The following is a 10,051-nucleotide window of genomic DNA, read 5'->3' as shown; positions in this document are numbered from 1 at the left end:
CCTTATTTACCTTGCTTGAGATTGGTCACCCATTGTTATGTCTCTTTTCCTCTCGAAACCATGGTAGTTACATCCTTTGCCCTTATCTTTACGACTCTGCTTGTACAACAATAGTGGTTTAGCTGACTTAGGCCGAATGTGAAGAAAAACATGCTCACTTTATTCTTTCCTGCTTGTTACGATCATATATTAAGCTGGACAGCTGTATAGTACCCATTGTCTCCCCAAGTGACTGCTGTTTACTTTCATTGGGTCGCATGCACTGATTTCATCAGCTATACTTGATTATGTGAAGTAACCTACTAGTCCCATCCTATCACCCATCCTAAATCTATTTCAGGAAGACACTCTAATACTATCCGTGATTCCATATTTCATACCCAGTTTAGGTACAATTATTCAGTACAAATTCTCTGAGTACAAACATGCTTACATACTGAGTACAAATTTCCTTACATATCCCCCCTTTGAGACTATCCCCTAGTCTCATCCCAATTACCAAGGCCAGCTCAGATAGTCCCCCTTGTTTGACCCTGTTCACATGCACATATTTAATCACACTTGTAGGCAACGTGGGGGAGCCAAGTACTTTGGCCAGGGATCAATGTCCCCATTCTAGTCTTATCATGGCTTGTCTAGCAAAAGTCCTGATTTTTAGGTTGCTCCCCCAGATTGCCTGCCCCTAACAGTCATCAGCCAAAAACCTTCCCATCCTTGTCTAGGGAAGGGAAAAAGACTGATTCCTGTGTACAGACTAAGTCTCTTGGTCTCCGTAGGCATCGGTGAGGTTGTAGAACAATCCTCCACTAGTGCAGCTATTTCGCAAACTGACAGGTTTCAATTTCGACCAGGGTCATTGTGAATTCATCCAGCGGGGGCAGTTCAATGTTTCCCCATTCCTTAGTTGTCCCTCCCAAACGTGGGTTGCTTGTCACTTGTGTCACCATTTGTCGCACTGCCAATCTGGCAAGGAGAGATCTCAAGACAGGTAAAAAACAGCAAAATATTAATCCCAGGACGGTTATTGTCATGGCTGTCACAACTCCAGCTTTAGCAAACCAGGCCCCCCATCTCCCTAACATATTGTCCAGCCAATTCCATACCCCATTGTGACTGTGGCTGCCTTTTCGTATGCCCACCAAGCTGCTGCCAGACCTTGATAGCAAGGAGGATACCCCATTGCTACGTCGTCTAGCTTGGTGCTGTAATATGCTACAGCCTGCCTTCGTCTGCCCTTGCAATTCTCCTGCATTAACACTGCTGTAGCAAACCCTGCTTCTCTGTTACTCACAAATAAGTCAAAAGGTTTGTCATAGGTTGGTAAAGCCAATGCTGGTGCCTGTGCCATTTCTTTCTTTATATTCTCAAATGCTTCTGAAGCATCTTTGTCCCATTTTAGTTTGGCTTTTAACTCTTCACATCCCGCCTCTTTCATTATTTTCCGTAGTGCCTGTGTTTTTTCTGCATAACTTTCAACCCATTCTGAACTGAATCCCGTCATTCCCAAAAATGTCATCATTTGCCCCACCGTCTGTGGTTTCGGAACTTTTAGTACTGCTTCTATTTGCTGTGAAGCTATCCCCTTTTGCCCTGCTGATATCTCTCTCCCCAAATATTCTACTTTTTCCTGGCACAACTGCAGCTTTTTCCTGGATACTTTGTGACCCCCTTCTGCTAACCTTTCCAATAGTTTTAAACTGTCCTTCCTGCATTGCTCTCTTGTCTCTGCGCATAATAATAAATCATCCACATACTGTATCAATGTTCCCTCCAACTGTATCCCCTCTAAATCTGCCCTCAACACCTGGTTGAATGCATGTGGGGAATGCTTGAATCCTTGGGGCATCCTGTTATACGTGTATTGTTTCCCTTCAAACGTAAATGCAAAGAGATACTGGCTTTCTTGGGCTAGCGGCACGCTAAAAAAATGCTGAGCATAGGTCTACTACAGTGAACCATCTGCTTTCAGGCGGTATATTAGTCAACAGGGTGTAGGGGTTGGGAACCTCTACTGGCATGTCCTCCACTACCTCATTTACTGCCCTCAAGTCATGCACCAATCTCCATTTTTCCCCATCAGCCTTTTTTACCGGTAGCAGTGGTGTGTTACACTTGCTCCGAGTTTCCTTTAATACCCCTGCTTCTATCAGTCCCCTAATTGTTCCTCTAATTCCCTCAATTGCTTCTGCCTTAATCGGATACTGTGGTCTGTAAGGTCCTTGTCGTCCGGTCTTTAGTCTAACCTCCACTGGATTAGCGTTTTTAACCCTTCCCACATCCGTGTCCTGTCTGGACCATAGCTCCTGTGGGATGGAATTCAAATCCTTTTCTAAGCTCTTTCTCCACTCCTGCTCCTGCTTCTCAATCTCTGCCCCTATTTTTACCTGTTTTGGCTTCCCGATCATTTTAACATCCAAGATTATCTTCAACATTTGTCCATTACTGGACGTCCAAATATCTACGTTTTCTGTCTGAACAAATTCTAATTCTTGTGCTCTCAGCACCATTGGTCCTAGGTCTTTTGATCTGTGTCCCGGATTCACTTTCAGTGTAACATGTGGTTCTGCTCCAGGTACAGAGAACCATTTATTAACCCATTCATCCCTCACAACCGTGAGGGCTGCTCCCTCCGGTCCAATTAAAATACTTTCTGACCTTATCTCTTGTTCTCGTCCTGCCTCCTTTTCCCATTTCTCCTGTATCTCGGGTTTCTGTTCTTCATCAAATATCATTGTGCTGTGTAGCTCTGTCCTTGGCCATTCGGCCTGTGGAACCCAAGTATCTATCAGCTCCCCCCAAACTTCCCATACCTGTTTTTTAACTTGCTCCTCTATGTCTCCCAACCAGTACACATTAACCCCTTCCTTTCCTGGTACTCCAAGTAAATACACTCCCATCAAATCAATTCCTTGTTCTGTACATTCTAATTTTAGTCCTAAACCTAAGATTGCATCTCTTCCTAATAAATTTAATGGCATTCTATCACACACTAATATAGGTACATGAGTAGTTTTGCTTCCAATGGTGACAGGTACCGGCGTTGTCATCTGAGTTAACGTTACTTTCCCCGAGAACCCCACAGTTTTCACAAACTGGTTTGATAATGGTAGGTGATTCACATATTTTGTTTGTATGCACGTACACGTGGCGCCGGTGTCTATCATCATGGGGACCTCAACCCCTCCTACTCTAACACTAATTATGGGTTCCTGATCTGCTGTATCTGTTATTTGTACGTATTGTCCTGCCATTTCAGGGTTCTCAGGGCCCCCCTATAGGGAGCTCTGAAAATTCACAGGTCCCTGCAGCACGGGGGTGTTACTCAACGGCATTTGCGCCATTTGCTGGCCTATCTGCTGCTGGTTTTCTCCCTGCCTGTGAGAGTTCTGTGGGCAATTTCTTTTTATATGTCCTGCTTCCCCGCACCCCCAGCATACGCCTGGAGGGCCAGGCGGCGGTCCCTGCCTTAGAAGCTGCTGATTTCCCTGCCCCTGTCCTCTCTGATTCTGATAGGGTGGCCTGCCACTTCCCTGTCCTTTCTCATTTCTATTCCAATCAGTCTGATTTTGTGGAGCATAAGGGTTTTGATAATTTAAGCCATAGCCTCCTGGGTTCATGGACAGCAGGAAGGCAGAAATGTTGTAGGTTATGATGGGCTGGCCTCCATCTCCGTTTCTCCCTAGCATCGGTGCAGGTATTTCCTCTGTCTTTTGGTTCACCACCATCGGTGCTATTTTCTTGGGTGTGGGGTCTTCTTTCACTTTCAGCTTTTCCTTACTTTTAATTTCTTCCAGCTGGGCTTGCAGGAGTTTACGTTGTATCTCCTTCAACTGTTTGTCTGCATTTTTTTCCTCCCTGCGGTGTCTCTCCACTGCATGGGCAACATAGTCCACAAACTCTCAGTAGTTTTTCGAATCCAGGCCCACCACTTCTTCCAGTCTTGCCTTAGCTGAAGTCGGCAGGCCTTCTAGGATTGCGGCTCGGAACAGGGAGTTGGTTAGCGGGTCTGTTAGAATGTCCCTCTCTGTGTCCCTTCTCCACCTTCTTAATTGGTTTTCTATGTACACGGCCGCATTCTCTTCCTCACCCAACGGTTCCCCTCTCAGAGTTTTTATATCCATCCGATTGGGGTACATATCCCGCAGTGCTTGCCAAATGTCGTGGCGGTATGGGTCCATTAGTGTTCCATCCACATCCGGGTCATAGGCTGCGGTTGGGATGCCTGCACGTCTCATTACTTCAGCCATTTGGTCCATTCCCAGCACTTTTGTCAGGAGAGCTTTGATGTCACCCAGCGCCATCCTCTTTCCCATCATTCCAGCCTCCAGCTGTCCAATCCACCTTCCGGCTCCGTCCAAAATATTGGGTAATTCGTTAATTAAATTGGGCAAGTCCTGACCTGACCAAGGAATATATTGCAGTCTGCCACCCTTCAGAATCACCGGGAACACCCCTTTCTCCCTTCGTTCCTCGGCTGGATATTTTACAGGTTGGTGTCTTTTTCGCATTGATTTTCTTCGTCCCCCTAACACTGACTGTCTCTCCTCCTCTTCACTACTTTCTTCTGTCCCTCCTTCCATTCTTTCCTCTATTCTTTCTCTCTCTGGGTGCTTCCATGTCCAGGCTTTCCCAAACTTTCGTCCGTCACCCCCTCTTTGTACTTCCCAGCATTTTTCCTCTGTGCTGCTTTCTGTCTCTTTTTCCTCTTTCCTCCCTCCGACTCTCTTTCCTTCTATCTTTTCTTGTGATATCTCACTTTCACATTCGTGGAGATCCTCTCCCATTTTCTGCTCGCATTCTTTTCTGGCCCCAGTCCCTTCTCTTTCGTGCCTCTTGTCTCCTTCTCCTTCTATTACCTTTTTTGCCCATTCAAAAAGATCTACCACGTTTACTTCTGCCTCTAACTGCCTCCTCCTTTGAATTAACCCATTCAGGTTTTCTTCCATCCTCTTAGTCTCTTCCTCAATACCTTGTCTCCTTTCTTCCTCCTTCTGTGCCCACTGTTCCTTTGTCATTTGCTTCACGTCAAACTCTCCCTCAAAATTCATTGTACCTGATATAACTGGGTACAGTCCTACGGGATTTGACCCTTCCAGGTATGGGGGTGGGGCTACGTTTGGGTCCTCCAGTTCCTTCTTTCCTGAGCTTGGACTGGCATTTGCATCCTACCCCTCCCCCATGCCCTTCTTCTCTCTCTCCCTTCTTCTTCGAACAACGCCAATATCTCTAACTCCTTTTCTCGCTTCTCCCTTCTTTTGCTCGATCTATCCTTGATTTTATAGTTCTTTATCATTCCCTTCTGATCCTCACACCTCTCTATGCACCAGGTGCCTTCCTCCGGCCACTGTGTATTTGTCTTACTTGTTCTTTTAGCCCATTTTTTAGAGATGTGTGCTATATCCCCTCTGAGGGCTGGGAACTTATCCTCTAACATCTCCACTGGTGTTTTAGCTTTGCTTGCCATTATTTGTACTCTCGTCTCGCTGCCGTGATCTTTATTGCTTAGTTCGTCAGAGTTTGGTATTATAGTTATTATCACTCGATGTACTGTTTTTCCAGGCTCGGTCCCCCGTTCACTTATCCCTTGCGACTCCCCTGCCAGTATTTGTAACTCTAACCGGGGTTCCGATATCCACTTCCCCGTAGCCCCCTGTCCTGGCACTATCTTTCTTTACTCCGGCGACCTCTCAGACAGATTCTTTCTTACTCTCATCTGAACATCACATCCCAGGCATCCTTTTCTAGCCTTTACACTCACTTCAAACTTCTGAGCTTCGCATAGGGGGCTACCCCTCTTAACAACTGGTCTAAGGCTGGGTGTAAAGACAGACACCTCCTTATTTGCACGTGCTCAACTCAGACCTCTCACACACTCTCACACTCTTTCATCACAGATGAGCACCTACTGTACTTTGATTCACTCCCTTAAATTCGGTAATCTATTCCGGAGCTCCGGTTGTGGCCATTCAACCGGACCCATAAACAGATCCCAGATTTCAGCACCAATTCTTGTAGGTAAAGATACCTCTGAGACTAATTGTGAGTCAAAGTACAGCAGTTTAATTAACTAAAGCCTGATTCAGAAAATCCAAAATAAGATTTATTTTTATCACCTTTAAATATCCTCACTAAATCAAGACCCTTGCACCTTCTTACAATTCTGGTACAATAAAACAAAACATCACTTGGAACACAGATGCACGAAGAAATACTGAAAGCATTCTAATGTGCAATTTACATGTTTAATTATTTCTACAGCTCTGCCTTTGTAACCAACACAGGCAAGTACAAAATCAAATCTACTGTGTGCCTAAATGGTTAACTCTCCTTACAACTTTAAGATGCAATGTAATGCCACCTTTCCCACTTGGCAGAATTCAAATCTCTGTCCGATCCCTGCATAATTTAGTAAACTTAAAGCAATTCACTTTGATTGGCTATACCTATTACATCACCTGAGGGTCTCAATTACACAGTTCCACCCTCTCTCTCTCTCTCTCTCTCTCTGTACCATACAGAGTCAGCCTGCTTGTCTCTTTTTTTAACCCTTTACTGGTGGGAGCTCACTGGCCTCTAATAAATTTGATGGGTGTCTCATGTCGTGACAAATCCCCTTCTCTCTCAAACAGTCATATAGTCATGCACAATTCCAAATACAGAACTGCTATTAGCGTTCACCCCGCACCTCAGTAAAAGCCTATGTCAGGGTTCCCAGTTCCATTGACATACTTCTCTCTACTCTTTCTGCTCCCTCATCACATAACCTCCCCTTAGTTTTAACTACCGTATTAGGTAAGAGAGCAATCTCTCACAGATCTCTCTCCCTCTCGGGTGACGTCTTTTCCCCGAGGTCCTGGGTAGGTTCGGACTGGCAGGCCTTCCTACACTTACTCTCCTTGGGCAAGTCGTAACCTGGAATCCCGCTCCAAACCGCTTGACTTAACCTAGTTGCATCGATTAGCGTTCGGTTCTTTTTGCGTCGCACTTTTTACCCATTCACAGACAACACAGTATTCGCAGCGCGCTTTGCATGCAAAACTCTACCCTTCAGATCAGACTCAGTCTCTCAAAATGTTTTTCCCAATTTAGTTTTACCTTTGCAGGATGTTCTTTGGGTTGGGGAGATCCAGGACCAGCAGAGAGCCGGGTGCGCTGGGCCTCGAGATCCCTTTTTCCGACAACAAGGATTTACATGCAATATAAGTCTGCTCACCTTGCTGTCAGAATGCCGGCTTTGGGATGTCCAGCCCCAGTCGGACCACCGTCTCCGCTACTCCTTCCAGATGCTATTTTCTGGGCGATTTCCCACAACACCCTGCTCGCAGCGCCAATTTTGTCGTGGTTCCCCAAGACGACAACTTATTTAACCCGATTGAAACAGAGAGTCTGAGTTGTAATCTTCCAAGCAATAGACTTTATTTCCAGTACAAGAGAAATAAAGCCGGGAGGTCCGGAACACTCCACAGAGCCCTCGGCTTACAGTCTTTTTATGCACATTTCAGCTCCATATCTCAAGATTCTTATCTCGCTTTTACAATGCGACCTCGTTTAGCCACCATTGTTTCTGTACTGACCCCTTATTTACCTTGCTTGAGATTGGTCACCCATTGTTATGTCTCTTTTCCTCTCGAAACCATGGTAGTTACATCCTTTGCCCTTATCTTTACGACTCTGCTTGTACAACAATAGTGGTTTAGCTGACTTAGGCCGAATGTGAAGAAAAACATGCTCACTTTATTCTTTCCTGCTTGTTACGATCATATATTAAGCTGGACAGCTGTATAGTACCCATTGTCTCCCCAAGTGACTGCTGTTTACTTTCATTGGGTCGCATGCACTGATTTCATCAGCTATACTTGATTATGTGAAGTAACCTACTAGTCCCATCCTATCACCCATCCTAAATCTATTTCAGGAAGACACTCTAATACTATCCGTGATTCCATATTTCATACCCAGTTTAGGTACAATTATTCAGTACAAATTCTCTGAGTACAAACATGCTTACATACTGAGTACAAATTTCCTTACACAAACAGGGCATATAATGACACAAACTCAATTAAAAAGTCTGACAACACCAAGTTTAAGTCCAACCGATTTATTTGATAGCAAGCTCACTAGCTTTCGAGGTTACCCCCTTCGTCAGGTGCGTTTACCCCAGTCCAACGCCAGCATATCTACATCATGACAAACTCAATTTACAGAGTAATGGTTGGAAAGTGAGCCTTTACAGGTAATCAAGTCTTAAAGGTACAGACAATGTGAGTGGAGAGAGCGTTAAGCACAGGTTAAAGAGATGTGTACTGTCTCCAGCCAGGACAGTCAGTGAGATTTTGCAAGCCCAGGGAAGTCGTGGGGGTTACAGGTATTGTGACATGACTCCAAGATCCCTGTTGAGGCTGAGGGGAAGTTGTAGCATGTGCCTTTGTATTCAGTGAGCTGTTTAGTGATGAGCTAGCTGATTGAGGTGTTTCTGAGAATTCCGGGAGTACGTAAAGTTTATTTATTAGTCACAAGTAGACTTACATTAAGACTGCAACAAAGTTATTGTGAAAATCCCCTAGTTGCCACATTCTGAGACACCTGTTTGGGTACACTGAGGGAGAATTTAGCATGGCCAATGCACCAGTTGATAGAAAGAGAAAAGGACTTTCTGGTGAGAGTTAGCTAGGCTCTGCAATCACACAAAGCAATGGAAATCTGGAACTTCCTCTCCCAAAAAGATGGTGAAAATTGATGTTTCTTGACAATTTCCAGATTGATATTTCAGCTTCCGCAGCATATTGCTTATTTTTGATAGACTTTTTATGGTGGAGTATGTGAGGCAGAATAAATAGAGTAGAAATATATATCAGCCATGATCTCATTGGATGACGAACACACTTGATGGACTGAGTGGCCTCCTGCTAATCTTTGGCTCCTTAATCTCTTCCTTGCAGATTACAGCCAATTAGACACGTACCAAAAACCATTTCCTGACTATAAAGTCACAGTTTAAATAGTCAGTATCTGGACAATCAGTAGATAATAATGCATGCCAGGATTCAACTGACAATGTGAAGAGGAAAATCAAACTCATGAACAATTGACATAGTCTAAGAACTTAGTACACACAATACTCCACATGTGGCCTCAGCAAGGCCCTGCATAATTGCAGCAAGAGCACCCCGCTCCTGAATCCTCTCGCAATGAAGGCCAAAGTACCATTTTCCTTCTTTACTGCCTGCAGCATTGGCAAGCTTATCTTCAGTGACTGGTGTACAAAAACACCCAGGTCTCATTGCACATTCCCATGAGGAGCTGAATAGCCTCGATCTGTACTTTAACCATTTTAGATTGTATTCCATGAAGTTTCAGAGAACTGCAACTTTACAATAGGCCCAAATCCCATGTTTTTCAACCTGTGCGTTGAAGCCTGCCTAAAGTTGCAGTGGCGCAGTGGTTGGCACTGCTGCCTCACAGCGCCAGGGAATGCCTTATGTTAGTTTCATTCATGTACTTAATTGCTTTGAAACAAAATCAAATTCAGACAAATCAGTAGAGTATCAAATTTTAGTGGCAGGAATGCCAAAAAATGCTAGATAAACTAAAAAAACCATCTCTTGTAACTGAGAAGGCAATTAATGGAGGAGGCAGAGGGGAATGGGGGGAGTCTGAGGCAGCTTGGATGATTAGAGAGGGCCTGGGTGGGTAGGGGGTGAAGCATGGATGGGATAAGTGATGTTTAGGAGGCCTTCAAATGATCTTGCAAGATGTGTTGGAAAACTGAGGTGGCCTCTAACCAACCCTTCTCTGCATCCACACGCCTATGCACTCCATCACGGTAATGTTTATTTATTAATCACAAGTAGGCTTACATTCACACTGCAATGAAGTTAGCATGAAAATCTCCTAGTTGCCACACTCCGGCGCCTATTCAGGTACACTGAGCGAGAATTTAGCACGGCCACTGCACCTAACTAGCACATCTTTCGGACTGTGGGAGGAAACCAGTGCACCCGGAGGAAACCAATGCAGACACGGGAAGAAGGTGCAAACTCCACACAGA

Source organism: Carcharhinus amblyrhynchos, unplaced genomic scaffold, assembly GCF_965287045.1.
Source record: "Carcharhinus amblyrhynchos unplaced genomic scaffold, sCarAmb.v2.hapA scaffold_92, whole genome shotgun sequence".
Taxonomy (NCBI): Eukaryota; Metazoa; Chordata; class Chondrichthyes; order Carcharhiniformes; family Carcharhinidae; genus Carcharhinus; species Carcharhinus amblyrhynchos.
This window is presented reverse-complemented; position numbering follows the sequence as displayed.